Consider the following 17672-nt stretch of genomic DNA (forward strand, 5'->3'; position numbering starts at 1 on the left):
TGAGTAAATGTCCAAATGAAGGACTGAATGAGGGTCTGAATTATAGCAATGGCTGTGGCAGTGGAAAGAAGGAGGCAGATATGGTCGACATGGAAGTAGCCTGAAGATTTGATGACTAATGGAATGTGAAATGAAGATGACTCCAAGCTATTTGGTATATAGGGTACAAAATAGTGTGTTAGTGATGGTAGGGAATATAAAAATAGGAGTATGGTTTTGGGATAAGATGGTACATTTGCTTGTGAACATCCTGCTTGTGAGTGCTGGTGGGCCAATGGAGATAGGCAGTGGGTAATTCAGAGTATTAGGCTGTGTTCAAGAAGTTATGTTTGAGGGGTGCCTGGGTGGCGCAGTCGGTTAAGCGTCCGACTTCAGCCAGGTCACGATCTCGCGGTCCGTGAGTTCGAGCCCCGCGTCGGGCTCTGGGCTGATGGCTCAGAGCCTGGAGCCTGTTTCTGATTCTGTGTCTCCCTCTCTCTCTGCCCCTCCCCTGTTCATGCTCTGTCTCTCTCTGTCCCCCCAAAAAAAAAAAAAAAAAAAAGTTGAGAAGTTATGTTTGAAAATATATAATAAAAATGCTATGTAATATTAGTGTTTGAAACTGTGGGATAGATCATTGCTAAGGGAGAGTGTATGAGCGAGAACTGGGAAAATTAATCTCATAATGGATAATTTATGACCCTGGGTAAGTTACCCAACCTTTTGATGCCTCATTTTCTTCTACAATAAGATAGAGAACATCATAGTATATTCCTCATAGAATTATTGTGAAATTGAGTGAAATCTATGTATATTGCATAGTACTTGGCATATTATAAACTTACTAAAGGTTGGCTATTATTTAGTAATAAGCACTTTGATAATGCATACGAAAACAACTGACTAACTCTAGAAGTTGTAATGTATGTTTAAAATTAAACAAGTGATCTTATTAGCAGTGGTATTTTTTTATTTTTCAAATTAGAACTTTTTGGTTTTTGAAAGTCTGGTCAGTTGTGATCTCGGAACTAATCTTTGTGGTTAATTACTTTAAGGAATTTTTATAGAAAGCTGTCACTTTTCTTGACTATTAATACTTCAGTGATGCAAACTTTGGCACAGTACCTTTTCTCTTCTCTTCTCTTCTCTTCTCTTCTCTTCTCTTCTCTTCTCTTCTCTTCTCTTCAGTAATCTCTACACCTAGCGTGGGGCTCTATCTCACAACCTGAGATCAGGAGTCTCAGGTTTTTCTGACTGAGCCAGCCAGGAGCCCTTGGTACAATACTTTGACTTTCACTTTTCTCCTCTTTTCTTAATTATATAATCCATTCTCCTTTTGGCACTTGGAGACAAACTCTTGATTGAATATATAATATTTTTCTTTGATTAGGTTGAGAGAGTAGAGTAAACCAGTGATGATATTAAAACTGAATTTAGTACTGGCCAGGTTTCTTCTGATGAAAATGATACAAGGAACCCAGCTGTATTTGGCTTGTTTCATTTCTCTGTGACAGGGTTATTATGCTCTAGACGTGTCATTTGGGGGAGCCAAAGCACTGTACTTAAACTTCCAATCGTCCATTCAGTGTGGAAGGGAAGAGTAGTGAAATGAATTGAAGTTCATGGTTTGCAGGTGTTTATATGTTTTTCCTTCTGCTTTAATAGTAAATGGCTGCTGGGGTTTGCTAAATAGCAAATGAATAAGGCTAAATGTTGGGCATTTGTATTCCTAAAGTTTAACTTTTCACTTTTGCATGTTAGATGTCCTGTTGATATTTCAGTGGTTAAGAGAAATAAGTATTTTCAGCTGGATATGTGTCCTGTCACTTCAGAGCTGTAGTTGTTCCAAATCAGGTTGCCGATTCTTCCTTTGAGACCTACTATGAAATACCAGAATACTGCGTTTGGAATGTAGACTTGATTTTTCCAGTCATCGGACTGACTAATATTTTCTGAGTGCCTGTAGATGCAAAACACTGAATTATATTACAAATATTGCCACTTGATTAAGTCTTTGAAGAAAAGATTTGGTACTGTTGATTAGTGTATATCAGAGCTATTGTTTGTTGATTAGTGTATATCAGAGGTATTGTTTGTGCTGTCTCTAGATCTAGGTTGTTCGGGGATGCAGTAGAATCTGCATACAGATAGATTGAAATTTGGATTTGGGAAAGATAGTTTCTTGCTTATTCTGTGTCAGTTTTCATTTGGTTTGTTGTATATCCTTTCAAATGAATTAGAATTCATTTTAGTTCCCTTTTTATTTTATTTTTTATTAAAAAAATTTTTTTAATGGTTATTTATTTTTGAGAGAGAGAGAGTGAGCGTGCACACACACACATAGGCCCGCACAAGTGGGGGAGGGGTAGAGAGAGAGGGAGACACAGAATCTGAAGCTCCCAGCTGTCAACACAGAGCCCACAAAGGGGCTCAAACTCACCAGCTGTGGTATCATGACCTGAGCCGAAGTTGGACACTTAATCGACTGAGCCACCCAGGAGCCCCTTAGTGTCCCTTTTTAACATAAGCTTAATATGATTATTTTTCTTATTATTTACCACTCCCTTTGACACACAGGCACATAGGCACATGCACACACCGTGAAGAGTTACATTTTGGGTAGTATTTATAGAAGGATAAAGATAATTTGTTTGAAAGTTTTTAGTAGGTTGATGTCTGTAGTCATGAGAAAAGTCTACTTTTGAATTTCACGGCCTCTTTTTGGTAAGAGGATTAATTCTAGAACAGAGGGGCTCTTTCCAAGACCACATCTTTATCAGAAGCTGGGGTTTAATATATGTTAGAAATGATACATGCTTCCTCTACTGTCTCTTAAGCTTTTGTTATTTATTACTTGTTTATCAAATCCTGGAAATTGGTACTTTTGTTAGCTAATAGGGTGTTTTGGTCCTTTAAGAGGAGATACTTGAAAAAAAAAAAAAGCATCACTCTGTGTGTGAGAGAATGTAGTGCCTGTGGATAAAAGTAATGGCTTATCTTAGTTTCTTGTGATGAGCTTTGCTACTTTATATTGTCCTATGGTCTCTTGTCTAACAAAATTGACAGGTTACTTACCTTTTTATGAGTGCATTTCTTTAAAACTGTATGATTGAATGCTTAGTGAAATTAGCCTTGGCTCCTGTGGTACTGAATGGCAGAAGTGGAGAGAAGCGTGCTCCTTCCTTCCTTTTTTCCTTAAAAAATGCTGTTTGAATCAAGTTTGAATAAAGTTGACCTCCTGGGTAGTTGATGGAGGATAATTGAAATGAAATATTTTTCTTTTCTTCTGAGTATTGTGTTACTTTGCTCCAAATGACCTAATTAGCTTAAATGTTGTGAAGTGTTAGATTTTAGCAAACTGAGTTTAATTTGTGTTTCTTTATTTTTACTGTATATATGTAAAATTTGATAATTAATAAAGATTTAAAGGAATATCTGATAAATTCACCCTGTTTCACCTTCTTAAACCTAAGAAGCATAATTTGTCTAAATTATGCAAAATGCTAATTAAAGGGTTTAATTTGCTAATCATCTCAGTTTGATTAGAGGCAGATGCTGATTATCTGCACAAGTCTAAATGGACCTTTCAGAGATGGCTTTCATTATTTAAAATCAACTTGTCAAACTAATTAAGATATAAATTTAAGGAATAACAAATACCAGTAGTTATCTATAGACTTTCAGTGTAATGCAAGGCGAGATAATTCACAAATGCTTTACACCAAAGACTTGGTGTATGCAGTGTCATTATGAATTTCAGTACTCTCAAAGTTTAAGAGCTGAACTTGGGCTTTTTTACTGAGCTCATTAGATTGTCTCGTCATACCTTTGTTGGTCCTTTGGGTCTCTGACATTTTTTCTGCCTCTTTTTTCCCTCTCCTATAAAGGAAAACAATGTTGCAGGGGAGCCAAGACAATCCTGCGTGTACATTTAAACCATACATAGGTATATAGGCAGATGTATCTCAAATAGGTATACTAAATTCCTCAGAGGAAGGACAGAAAACTGTTTACAGTTCAGTCAAGTGTCTGTGGCTGATTTAGGGTTAAGAGTAGAGAAACCTAGGCAGAGACTGCGTAATTCCTAATCTGAGTTAGATACAAACAGCCCAGTAACAGAAAATGTTTGGGGTTTTTCATTTTAGACTTAGGGTGTTAGGATACAAGATTTGAGGTATATAAATATGGTCCTACTTTGATCTGCACCAAGGTCGAGGGTAGTAGGATGAGGCAGCATGATGTCTAAGTGGGGATAATCTGTATGTCATATGGCCTAGGGGTGGAGAGCACAGACAGGTTCTGGTGCCTTACTACCTGGGGTTGAATACTGGAGCTGCCTCTTAATGGTGGTTATATTTTTTCTCCAATTTGGTTTTCTCGTCTGAAAAATAGAAAATATAATAATACTGTCTCATAAGGTTAGGAAGCTTTAATAAAGTTAATACATGTAAAGTACTTAGAGCAGTGTTTGGCAGATAGTAAGCACATAATAAAAGGTAACTATAACTTATTTGTTACTTTCTAGTTTCTTTGTGAGATTTGCAAAAGATGGTGTACATAGAGAACATTGGGTTCTTTCCCCAAATATCCCTTTGAGTGATTTAAAAATGATTGCTACAAATATGTGTATAATAACAAAAAAATATATAAGAACTTGAGTTGTATGAGATAAGCTAATAGAATTTGGAATACTAGAATTTTATTACAATGAATAAGTGCAGATTTTAATTTTAGTCCAGTTCTTTTTATGTCAGTTTAGCAGTATGTATAGATAGTTGCTAGACTGACAACTGGATGGTTCCTGATCATGAGTAGTTTTTACATCTGGATTCAAAGGGTGGAATGGGAGGTGCTTTTGAAATTCAGTTATTTTTCTAGCTCTCAGAAGACTAAAAGGTTACTATGTAATAGGATAAAGAGTGTAAAGGGTAAAGAATGCCATGGGTTTTGTAAATACTTAGACCAGTAGAATTTGATGGAAGTGACCCTGTACCAGTTTTTGAGTGCAGACCTTAAGAAACTGGCAGCTTCTACTTCCTGTATCTGGCATACTTTCTTTGGGAATCCTGAGATGTCATGTAAGAAGTCTAGCTAGACTTGCTCAGATCTGCTTGGTGGAGAGGTCTGTTCTGAAGCCTGGCATAAACTAGCAACTGCCATACTGGAGAGGCCATGTCTTGGCATTTCTCGACAGTCCCAGCGGAGCTCAGCCTTTTAGCCATCTCTGCCAAGGTGCCAGACATGAGTGAAGCCATCTTGGGCTCTTCAGTCTATTTATTAATCATTTCAAGACCTCAGGTGACCTCATTTGATGCCATACGGAACAGATGAATTGCTGACTGTATCCTTTCTGAATTTCTGACCAACAAAATTGGGAGAAAATAAAACTTGTTGCTTTAAGCTGCTAAGTTTTAGGGGTAATTTATTATGCGGTAACATGTAACTGGAATCCATAGGTAAGCTAGAGCTTCTGGCTTCTTAAATTTAAGCAGAAACCAAAGCAGAGTACCCTAGATACCCTCAACTCTACCATGATTTGGAAAGACTTTGAAACATAGTGAAAATTTTATAACTCAGAACTATAGTTAATAGTATGGAAAATGAAATTCTGGTAATTAGATGAGTAGAGAAGATAATCTGAGCTCCCTCAGATTACTCAGAAGGAACAGAAATAGGAACATTCTTGATGAATGCTTTCCACTTTTCACAAGTTTGATTGGTGAGGCTGCTTAAAAAGAGTTAGTTGAGAAGTTGATGCCTTTTTGATTTTGAAGAACAGAAGCTTGCTACATTTCTGAGATCTGCCAGGAGTTTGAAAATCTTTTGAGGTCATCTTTATTTTCAGAGATACCTTTTTATGTTTCAGGACCTGAGGAAGAGAGGTAATAAGGTATAAGGTAGTTGATGTTTTCAGCGTTCTTACCCTCTCAGAGTTTGCCAAAATTTAGAGTAGACCAAAAATCAGCTAAGAGATGGTGAACTAAGAGATATGGTTAGGGCCTTATATAGGTGCTATGGGGGATTTAAAACACTTAAAAAAACATTTTTTTTTTTTTAACTTTATTTTAGAGAGAAAGAGACTGTGAGCTGGGGAGAGGGGCAGGGTGAGAGAGAAAGAGAGAGAGAGGGGCTCTCAAGCAGGCTCCAAGCCCAGCATAGAGACTGACGCAGGGCTTGATCCCACGACTGCCAAGATCATGACCGGAACAGACATCAAGAGTCAGACACTTAACCAAGTGAGCTACCCAGGTGCCCCCTAAAGCACTTTATTACATAGAAAGGTTATAAATAAGTGAGTAAAAGCACTCATAAGTTATTATAGACACCATTACTATAGAGGCTCCTTGATTTTTGTGTGCTGTTTTGAAATGGTTGCAGATTTTTCTTTTTAAATTAACATGTTTTTGTTTTATTCTTTTAAATATTTATTTTGAGAGAGAGAGTGAGAGGTATGTAGATTAACACACAGTTTATAAAAAGTGTGCTTGCTGGGGTGCCTGGGTGGCTCAGTTGGTTAAACATCTGACTTCTGCTCAGGTCATAATCTCAGTTTGTGAGTTCGAACCCCACATCAGGCTGTAGGATGTCAGCATAGAGCCTACTTTGGATCATCTGTCCCTTCTCACACTTCTCCTCTCCCATTTACATGTGTGTTCTCTTTCTCTCTCAAAAATAAATGAACATTAGAAAAATAAAAAGTGTTCTGATATATCTTTAATCTAAGTCCCTAACTGCCAAAATTCTCTGAAGCACATGCTACATAGAAAATCTCGAGCTACTGGGGTCCTTCATAGTACTTCATAGCTAATACTTAATAAATGCTGTATGTATATCCAGCATTATGTTTGGTGTCACAGAGGATTTATATTTTTTTAGTTTGAGAGAGTAGAGACTGTTTTCATGAAACAAAGTGCAAAATAATAACCTGCCAGAATGTTTGATACAGTCTCTAAGAGTTATGAAAAAGTAAGGGGGATATTGCTACAGACTGGATTCATCTAGGAAGGCATCATTGAGCTGACAGTGTTTGAACTGAATTTCAAAAGATAAGAGATAAAGGAGGTACAGGTATTCTGATGGGTGGGATATTGTGCCAACTGCATCCTCAAATACTTGAATAATTTTCTGAGGAAGTAAAAATAGTGAATTGGGTCAACAAAATGGGAAACCTTTGTCAAAGCCATAAAACTGCTTTCTAATATTTTCATTTGCAAATATATTTGAGCATCTCTTGGAATAAGTACCTCCTTTCCCTTTACCCCAGACACAAAAAAATAGCTAGTGTTCTATCCGCTTGAATTTCAGATAATGATCAAAATGTAAATTTAATAATAAATAAGATTTGATTTCCCATGGCTTATACGAAAAAATTGTAACAAGTCAATTTCTTTTTCGTACCTTATTTTTCCCTGCTTTTATTTCATTCTCCATGTGTTTGAATAAACGTAGCTGCACCATTGGTCCATATTGACTCTTAAGTTTCAACCTTTCCTCCCCAGCTAAGTAAAGCCATATTTTGATAATCTGCTGTAGGCTCCTTAACTTCAAAAGCTTCAGTCCTTAACCATATCTTTCATGAATCAGTTTGGCTCCCCTTCTTCCATTCATCTTGAAAATGTCCACAGTGCTATATAGTTTAAAAACTTAGAACCAAGTAAAGTTGAACAATTTTCTACTGGGCTACATTGTAAAAATGGGAAAGGAAAATTACTTTTTTTTGTTTTGTTTTGTTTTTTATTTGGAGGACATTTGCCAGTTGGAACCTCAACAAAGATTGAGTTTGGGAGGCCTTTAATTGTGCACCAAAAGGTTATTGCAGAAGAAAACATAAGGGAAATGTCATAAAGAAGAAAATTTGAAGCTCAGTAATAGAAAGCTGTGTGAAGAAATAGGCATTCTGCCAATTAGCTGGGTGCTTGAAATAAATAGTTTGGAATTAAAGAAACAGATGCAAATTTCAAAGACTGGATTAACTTAGTTCATAAAGAAACTGGGGAGTGGAGAACAAACTTCAGGTTATGGGAGTTGTAAAGCATATTTGCTATTCTTTATAGTTTTGCTCCAAAATACTTAGTTTTTATAATGTTAAATGTAAAATCAGAATTGTTAATTTAGTATTTTATGTTAAACCATTGAAATAAAATTCTAGGTATATTTAGGTGAAATGAATTATGATCATAGGAGTTCAGTCTTGAACTGTTGACTGTCCTAGCAGTCAGTAAATAATTCCCAAACTGGGCATAGTGTGGTTATGAGTTTGTAGGAAGGCTATCCAACAAAGCATATAAATGGTGTCTAACCCTTGGTCTCCTTATCTGTTGAATAGTCGTGACACAATTGTATAAGTAACCAATTAATAATAAAAGAAAACATTTGTATGTATTAAGGAGATGTACAAGAAAACATTAAATGTTCTTCTTTCCATAAATGTCTGGCTATTCTTATGTTGCATTAATTTGAAGTGAAGTAGGTTTCTTTAAGGTTTTATTACTATACTTCTTTTGTCTTTTAGGCATTGTCACCCAAACCAAAAAAAGCAAGAAAGGAGATTGCATTCTTTATTGAAAGATATTTTTGCTGGATGTAGAATTTTAGGTTGGCAGGTACTTTTTTTTTTTTAAGATTTTATGTTTAAGTAATCTCTACACCCAATATGGGGCTCAAACTTAAAACTCCAAAATCAAGAGTCTAATGCTCTACTGACAGCCAGCCAGGCCTCCCTTACGTTTTTTTATTTATTTTATTTATTTTATTTATTTTTAAAGAGATTTTTAGACAGGTACTTTCTTTTAACACATTTAAGATACATAATTCTCCTGTGTTTTGGCTCCCATTTTTGCTATTGAGAAGTCAACTGATAGTCTAACTGTAGCTCCTTTGAGGGTAAGATAGCCACTGTGCTATTGTGATGGCCCCCATGTCAGGATATAGATCGATATGGGGGTCGAGATTGCTATGAGGACTGAAGCAGTAGAGACTATGATAACAGGATAGGCAGTAGTAGGAGAGCATTTGGTAGTGGGTATTGTAGGGATGATTACTATAGAGGAGGCTGGGACTGCTATGAAGACCGGTATGACACATGAGATGATGGGTCATGGAGCTCCAGAGATGTTTACTCTTGGGATAATCATAAGCATGATGGTAGAGTTTCCCTACCCCACCCCCAAGACCCAAACTGAATCTAAATCCTCGTAGTACTCCTAATGAAGAAGATTCCTCTGCTAGCAGAGGTTCTGGTTCAGTGAGCAGCCTCTGTCTTTGGAGGGTCAAAGCTTGTTAACACAGCGGCTAGAGACCAAGAAGTAGAATAGCAGCTACGGAAGGAATGGGAGAAACTACGACACCAGCTGCATGAGCCAAAACTAGAACAACAGCCTCAGGAGAGACACGCAAGCTGGCGAAGTGAAGAAACTCAAGAACAGAACAGTCCAGGACAGGAATTGAGTCATCACAGACGGGGACCTCAGCCCCATCTGGCAGAAATGCACGAAGGAGAGTGAAAGTTTCTAGAAAGTGAAACACTCAATAAAGAGGAAGACTGTCACTCTCCAACTTCTAAGCCTCCCAAACCTGAACAGCCTTTAAAAGTAATGCCAGCCCCTCCACCAAAGGAGAATGCTCAAATGAAGCCAAGTTCTAACCCTCCTGCTCCATCTTAGACCTCAGATACAGAGCAGCAATCCCCTACCAGTGGGGGGAAAATAGTTCAGGCTTAACCATCTGGGGAAGGACCAGCAAGGAAAGATGAAAATAAAGTAAATGAGGTGAGTGTCCCAAAGGGCCAAAGTGGGAACTCCAGCCGTTGTCCGGAAGATGGAGGGAACAAAGACCACCTAAAGGAGACAGATAGGAAAGATGGCAAAAAGGATCAAGACTCCCAATCTGCACCTGAGTCAAAGAAACCTAAAGAAAATCCAACTTCCAAGTTGGGTTCGGCAAGCAAGTATTCTGCTTGATTTGTTGGTGAAGATGGGAATGAGGGAGAAGATTATACTGAATGGACCTCTGCATCTTGTGCTTTCCTTCTAGTCTCACTAGGAACATTCGAGAGCAAATCAAACCTCTATCCAGACAGGACTGTAAAACCCACCATCTCCTGGAGACCTTTCTTTAAAAACAGAAATAAAATGAAATTCTTTTGCATGCTGCTGCAGCCTTTACAGTATTGAATTAACTGGAGAATCGCCAGTGTAGTCAGAGAAAGAGACGTACAGCTTTGAAGGGAAAAGTTGTACAGTTTTACGACATAGGCAGTTGGCCTGTGTGATTAGTGCCTGGGGGTCTCCACTCAGCAAAATGGCAAGTGATAGTGATGCTGTGTTTGGATCTGGTTGGGCACTTGGGCAGGTATAAGGAAGAGTGTGAGATTTCTACCTTTTCATTCTTATCCTATTGTGGCATATATGAATTCTCAAACATTATCTGAATAAATTTTCCATCCTTGGAAAAGTAGGTTTAGTCTCTGAAGTTGTTTTAGTCTCTAGGAGGCTGCTAGCCCCTCCTCTTATTTAATTCTGAGTTACTGGGGCCAGCCTAAGGGGAATTTCTTCATTTTTATACCTCTTCACCTCCAGGGGAATAGTTAAGGAGTGAATCTATTGGCCACTAAAGAATAAGAATAGGATTGCTTGGTGACCAAAATAAGTGAGAAAATTGTGGTTTGAAAGGAAGCTGTGGCGAGGCAACAAATTACTTTGTACCATTAATAGGGGGAAATGGTATGACCTCCAGTAAACACTGGAGCAGGAAGCACTTAGGGGTTGTGGGAATTCCCAACTCTTTTATATATCCTGCTTTTGCCTTTTCTTAAACAGTGAGTGTTCTTTCTGAAAGTTCTGAAACCCTGAACTGTTGAAATCTTGAAGCTTTAAAAATTGAGGCTCTTGTCCTGGTCTTAGTTCCTCATGCTACTTTTTTTTTTCATTCATCTAAATTTTATTTTTTATTTTATTTTTAACGAAATTTATTGTCAAATTGGTTTCCATATAACACCCAGTGCTCATTCCAACAGTAGGACCCAGTGTCCTACTCAGTGCCCATCACCCACTATCCCCTCCCCTCACCTCCCATCAACCCTCAGTTTGTTCTCAGTATTTAAGAGTCTCTTATGGTTTGCCTCCTTCCAGCTGTCTGTAACATTTCCCCCCCCCCCTTCCCCTCCCTGCCCCGGTCTTCTGTTGAGTTTCTCAGGATCCACATACGAGTGAAAACATATGGTATCTGTCTTTCTCTGCCCGACTTATTTCACTTAGCATAACACTCTCCAGTTCCATCCACGTTGCTACAAATGGCCAGACTTCATTCTTAATCATTGCCAAGTAGTATTCCATTGTATATGTAAACCACATCTTCTTTATTTGTCAGTTGATGGACATTTAGCCTCTTTCCATAATTTGGCTGTGTTGAAAGTGCTGCTATAAACATTGGGGTACAAGTGCCCCTATGCATCAGCACTCCTGTATCCCTTGAGGAAATTCCTAGCAGTGCTATTGCTGGGTCATAGGGTAGATCTATTTTTAGTTTTTTGAGGAACTTCGACACTTTTTCAGAGTGGCTGTACCAGTTTGCATTCCCACCAGCAGTGCAAGAGGGTTCCTGTTTCTCCATATCCTCGCCAGCATCTATAGTCTTCTGATTTGTTCATTTTAGCCACTCTGACTGCCATGAGGTGGTATCTCAGTGTGGTTTTGATTTGTATTTCCCTGATGAGGAGTGACGTTAAGCATCTTTTCATGTGCCTGTTGGCCACATGGATGTCTTCTTTAGAAAAGTGTCTATTCATGTCTTCTGCCCATTTCGTCACTGGATTATTTGTTTTTCGGGTGTGAAGTTTGGTGAGTTCTTTATGGATTTTGGATACTAGCCCTTTATCTGATAGGTCATTTGCAAATATCTTTTCCCATTCATTTGGTTGCCATTTAGTTTTGTTGATTGTTTCCTTTTTTATCTCTGAGGTCAGAGAGGTTTTTTCCTATTTTCTCCTCTAGAGTTTGATGGTTTCCTGTCTCACATTCAGGTCCTTCATCTATTTTGAGTTTATTTTTGTGAATGGTGTAAGAAAGTGGTCTAGTTTCGTTCTTTTGCGTGTTGCTGTCCAGTTCTCCCAGCACCATTTGTTAAAGAGACTGTCGTTTTTCAATTGGATATTCTTTCCTGCTTTGTCAAAGATTAGTTGGCCATACTTTTGTGGGTCCAATTCTGGAGTCTCTATACTATTCCATTGGTCTATGTGTCTGTTTTTGTGCCAATACCATGCTGTCTTGATGATTACAGTTTTGTAGTAGAGGCTAAAGTCTGAGATTGTGATTCCTCCCGCTTTGGTTTTCTTCTTCACTATTACTTTGGCTATTTGTGGTCTTTTGTGGGTCCATACAAATTTTAGGATTGCTTATTCTAACTTTGAGAAGAATGCTGGTGCAATTTTGATTGGGATTGCATTGAATGTGTAGGTAGCTTTGGGTAGTATTGACATTTTAACAATATTTATTATTCTAATCCATGAGCACGGATTGTTTTTTTTCCATTTCTTTGTATCTTCTTCAATTTCCTTCATAAGCTTCCTGGTCTTTCTGTGGTTTTCAGCATACAGATCTTTTACATCTTTGGTTAGGTTTATTCCTAGGTATTTTATGCTTCTTGGTGCAATTGTGAACGGGATCAGTTTCTTTATTTGTGTTTCTGTTGCTTCATTATTAGTGTATAAGAATGCAACTGATTTCTGTACATTGATTTTGTATCCTGCAACTTTGCTGAATTCATATATCAGTTCTAGCAGACTTGTGGTGGAGTCTGTCAAGTTTTCCATGTATAGTATCATGTCGTCTGCATAAAGTGAAAGCTGGACTTCATCTTTGCCAATTTTGATGCCTTTGATTTCCTTTTGTTGTCTGATTGCTGATGCTAGAACTTCTAACACTATATTAAACAACAGCAGTGACAGTGGGCATCCCTGTCGTGTTCCTGATCTCAGGGGGAAAGCTCTCAGTTTTTCCCCATTGAGGATGATATTAGCTGTGGGCTTTTCATAAATGGCTTTTATGACGTTTAAGTATGTTCCTTCCATCCCAACTTTCTCAAGGGTTTTTATTAAGGATGCTGAATTTTGTCAAATGCTTTTTCTGCATCGACTGACAGGATCATATGGTTCTTATCTTTTCTTTTATTAATGTGATGTATCATGTTGATTGATTTGCGAATATTGAACCAGCCCTGCAGCCCAGGAATGAATCCTACTTGATCGTGCTGTTGATTGATTTGCTAGTTATCTTGTTGAGAATTTTTGCATCCATATTCATCAGGTATCTTGGCCTGTAGTTCTCTTTTTTTGTTGGGTCTCTGTCTGGTTTGGGAATCAAAGTAATACTGGCTTCATAGAATGAGTCTGGAAGTTTTCCTTCCCTTTCTATTTTTTAGAACAGCTTGGGAAGGATAGGTATTATCTCTGCTTTAAATGTCTGGTAGAATTCCCCTGGGAAACCATCTGGTCCTGGACTCTTCTTTGTTGGGAGATTTTTGATAACTGATTCAATTTTTTCACTGGTTATGGGTCGGTTCAAATTTTCTATTTCTTCCTATTTGAGTTTTGGAAGTGTGTGGGTGCTTAGGAATTTGTCCATTTCTTCCTGGTTGTCCAATTTGTTGGCATATAATTTTTCACAGTATTCCCTGATAATTGCTTGTATTTCTGAGGGACTGGTTGTAATAATTCCTTTTTCATTCGTGATTTTATCTATTTGGGTCATCTCCCTTTTCTTTTTGAGAAGCCTGGCTAGAGGTTTCTCAGTTTTATTTATGTTTTCAAAAAACCAACTCTTGGTTTCATTGATCTGCTCTACTGTTTGTTTAGATTCTATATTGTTTATTTCTGCTCTGATCTTTATTATTTCTCTTCTTCTGCTGGGTTTGGGGTGTCTTTGTGTTCTGCTTCTATTTCCTTTAGGTGTGCTGTTAGATTTTGTATTTGGGATTTTTCTTGTTTCTTGAGATAGGCCTGGATTGCAATGTATTTTCCTCTCAGGACTGCCTTCGCTGCGTCCCAAAGCGTTTGGATTGTTGTATTTTCATTTTCGTTTGTTTCCATATATTTTTTAATTTCTTCTCTAATTGCCTGGTTGACCCACTCATTCTTTAGTAGGGTGTTCTTTAACCTCCATGCTTTTGGAGGTTTTCCAGACTTTTTCCTGTGGTTGATTTCAAGTTTCATAGCATTGTGGTCTGAAAGTGTGCATGGTATGATTTCAATTCTTGTAAACTTATGAAGGGCTGTTTTGTGACCCAGTATGTGATCTATCTTGGAGAATGTTCCATGTGCACTCGAGAAGGAAGTATATTCTGTTACTTTGGGATGCAGAGTTCTAAATATATCTGTCAGGTCCATCTGATCCAATGTATCATTCAGGGCCCTTGTTTCTTTATTGACCATGTGTCTAGATGATCTATCCATTGTTGTGAGTGGGGTATTAAAGTCCCCTGCAATTACCACATTCTTATCAATAAGATTGCTTATGTTTGTGAGTAATTGTTTTATATATTTGGGGGCTTCTGTATTTGGTGTGTAGACATTTGTAATTGTTAGCTCTTCCTGATAGATAGACCCTGTAATTATCATATAACGCCCTTCTTCATCTCTTGTTACAGCCTTTAATTTAAAGTCTAGTTTGTCTGATATAAATATCACTACTCCAGCTTTCTTTTGACTTCCAGTAGCATGATAGATAGTTCTCCATCCCCTCACTTTCAATCTGAAGGTATCTTCAGGTCTAAAAAGAGTTTCTTGTAGACAGCAAATAGATGGGTCTTGTTTTTTTTATCCATTCTGATACCCTATGTCTTTGGGTTGGAGCATTTAGTCCATTTACATTCAGTATTATTATTGAGAGATACGGGTTTAGAGTCATTGTAATGTCTGTTACAGTTTCATGCTTGTAGTGGTGTCTCTGGTACTTTGTGGTCCTTGCAACATTTCACTCACAGAGTCCCCCTTAGGATCTGTTGTAGGGCTGGTTTAGTGGTGATGAATTCCTTCAGTTTTTGTTTATCTCTTCTTCTATTCTGAATGACAGACTTGCTGGGTAAAGGATTCTTGGCTGCATAATTTTTCTGTTCATTACATTGAAGAGAAATGACACGAGTGGGGTGGGGGGAGAAAAAGTAAACATTGATTAGGCAGAGAAACTAAAAGGCTTAATCCAGAGAGCGAGAGAAAGGAAAATAAAGAAGGAGGCGGGGAAAACGAAACGAAGATACTCTTACCCAGACAGAGAAACTATATGGCTTGATTATTCCAGAGAGAGAAAGGAGTGTAAAGATGGAGGTGTAGAACATGTATCAAGACAATGGATTCAATATGCCTGTTTAGACAGACCAATAACCAGAGTAACTGGCCTAGGGGAGGGAAGAGATAAGGAGGAGAAAAGGGGGGAGGGAGAGTATATCTATTTATGCAGAATTGACCTAGAGTTAATCCAGGCAATGCTGCATCGCTTGTCTGCAGGAGCTGTCTGCCGGGTCTGTGCCACTCTGGTGGATATGCAGTTACCCAGTGCAAAAGTGTGTGGTTTGGTGTTTTCTGGAACGACCTCCACTATGGGCCCCGGGAGTGATCCCTGAGGCCCTGCCTTGGTGGTTGGGTGGTGGGGGTGCGGTGGGAATGGTGATTTCCCAGTCTTTCCTCCATGGAGCTGGACCCAGTGGACTCAGTTGGAGTCGTCCTCACTGTGCCACGGGTGCAGACGGGGCGGACCCTTCTCCGCCAATTCCCCTGACCCTGCGCTTGGCTAGGATTCAAAGTCCCGCTCCGTGTGCTCTGGCACTGGGGAAGCGCCTCTCCATGCCACGGGATATGTGGTCCTGGCTGGCTTTGTGCTGCCGTATTTCAGGGAGGACAGCCTTCTAGTGTGGACTGAGAGCTGCTGCCCTAGCCACCTCGAGCCCCTGGGGTGGCGGATGCAGGCAGGCTTTGTCTTTTCCCACAGTACTTCAGGGAAAGAGCAGGCTTTTCCTCTTGCAGACTGAGCCCTCGGCCCGGCCACTGCGCCCGGGAGTGGCAGACGCAGGCAGGTTCCGTGCTATCGCGCAGCCCTCCAGGGAGGGAATCCCTTTCTCCAGCTGCGGACTGAGCCCCTGACCTACCACTGCACCCAAGGCTGGCTCCTCTCCTCCCCAAGTGCGCAAACAGGGAGCCGGCTCCAGTCCGAAGAAAGACCCGCAGTTAGAGATCAGATCCCTCTCAGTCTCACTCTGAGATCTTTCTCCTGTCCACCTATGGTCCTGCACTTCCCTAGCCGCTCTTTCTCTGCCCTTTGTCTCTCCGCAGAAGGGGGTTCCTCCCCTCCATGCCCGCGAGGCCTTTTTTTTTTTTTATCTCCCCCAGTTCGCAGTTACCCACTCATCTTTTTTCCAGCTTTCCCATTTTCTTCGTAGTAGATTCAGTCTCTTTTCCTCCCAGGCTTTGGTGTTCAAAGTCCTTTGGCTTCTACACTTAAGTATGGATTCCCCCTACTTCTCAGCCATGTTGGCTGAAATATCTCCCTCATACTACTCTTTACTGTTACCTACCACAAAGCAGCCTCTGTCTGTTCGTTCGTTCTTTCTTTCTTTCTTTCTTTCTATCTATCTATCTATCTATCTATCTATCTATCTATCTATCTATCTAGATATGAGAGAGCATGAGAGGAGAAGAGGCTGGGAGAGAGGGAAAGAGAGAATCTCAAGCAGGCTCCACACTGTCAGCACCGAGCCTGATGGGGGGCTTGATTTCACAAACTGTGAGATAATGACCTGAGCTGAAATGAAGAGTTGGACTCTTAACTGATTGAGCCATCCAGGCACCTTGAGGAGCTTCTGTTTAAATCACATATCTGATCTGGGCATTCTCTGTCAGCCCCATGGAGCAGAAGCAAATGAGGAATCACTGTTTCTCTCAAGCAAATCTTGGTGTTTTCATGTCTTTTGACTCTCATTCCTTCCCTCTGTTTCGACCCCTTTTATACCTTGAAAACTCTAGAATTAATGGTCTTAGGTGGTGAGTGAGGGTGGATAAAGAGGGACAGTTACAATGCGAGCCATTCTTGGGATGCCTGGGTAGCTGAGTCGGTTGAGCGTCCTATTCCTGATTTCAGCTCAGGTCATGATCCCAGGGTCACAGGATTGGAACTGGCTCTGCACTGAGCATGGGAGCCTGTTTGAAATTCTCTGTCTCCCTCCCTCTGCCCCTCTCCCCTGCTTGCTCTCTCTCTCTCTCTCTCTCTGTCTCTCTAAATTAAAAAAAATAAGTAAATAAAAAATTTTGTGAGCCATTTTTACGACCATGATTGGGTCTTTTATGTTTTTACAAGATTTCTTCTTGCTACTGAAATCCTACACCAATGTTTGGATTTATAATGGGGCCTCAACCTGGGTGTGTGTGTGTGTGTGTGTGTGTGTGTGTGTGTGTGTGTGTGTTTTAGCTTTTTTTTAATTCTTATTTTAAGCTTTTTAAAGCTTTTTTTTTTAACTTTAGAGAATAAATGATAATGGAGAGAACAGTTTAACAAGGTGTTGGTTTCTCCTGCGACACAGTAGCTTAGATTGCCTGCTTTTATGTGCACCTTTGTATTGTCAGCCCAGTAGATGTATCCTTATGGGTGATAGTGGTACCAGCAGAGAAGTGACACCTTGGTCTCTTATTTGCAAGCCCTTCTTTCATCAGT

General features: G+C 39.3%; 1 protein-coding gene and 1 pseudogene across 3 annotated transcripts in view; both read left to right on the forward strand.

The window, feature by feature from the left end:
- PRIM2 (DNA primase subunit 2) overlaps window positions 1-17672 on the forward strand; it is a 343826-nt gene that overhangs the window by 21099 nt on the left and 305055 nt on the right. The gene's annotated exons all lie outside the window — the stretch shown is intronic.
- On the forward strand, window positions 8898-10088 carry LOC122219253 (annotated as a pseudogene).

This window comes from Panthera leo, chromosome B2 (assembly GCF_018350215.1).
Source record: "Panthera leo isolate Ple1 chromosome B2, P.leo_Ple1_pat1.1, whole genome shotgun sequence".
Lineage (NCBI taxonomy): Eukaryota > Metazoa > Chordata > Mammalia > Carnivora > Felidae > Panthera > Panthera leo.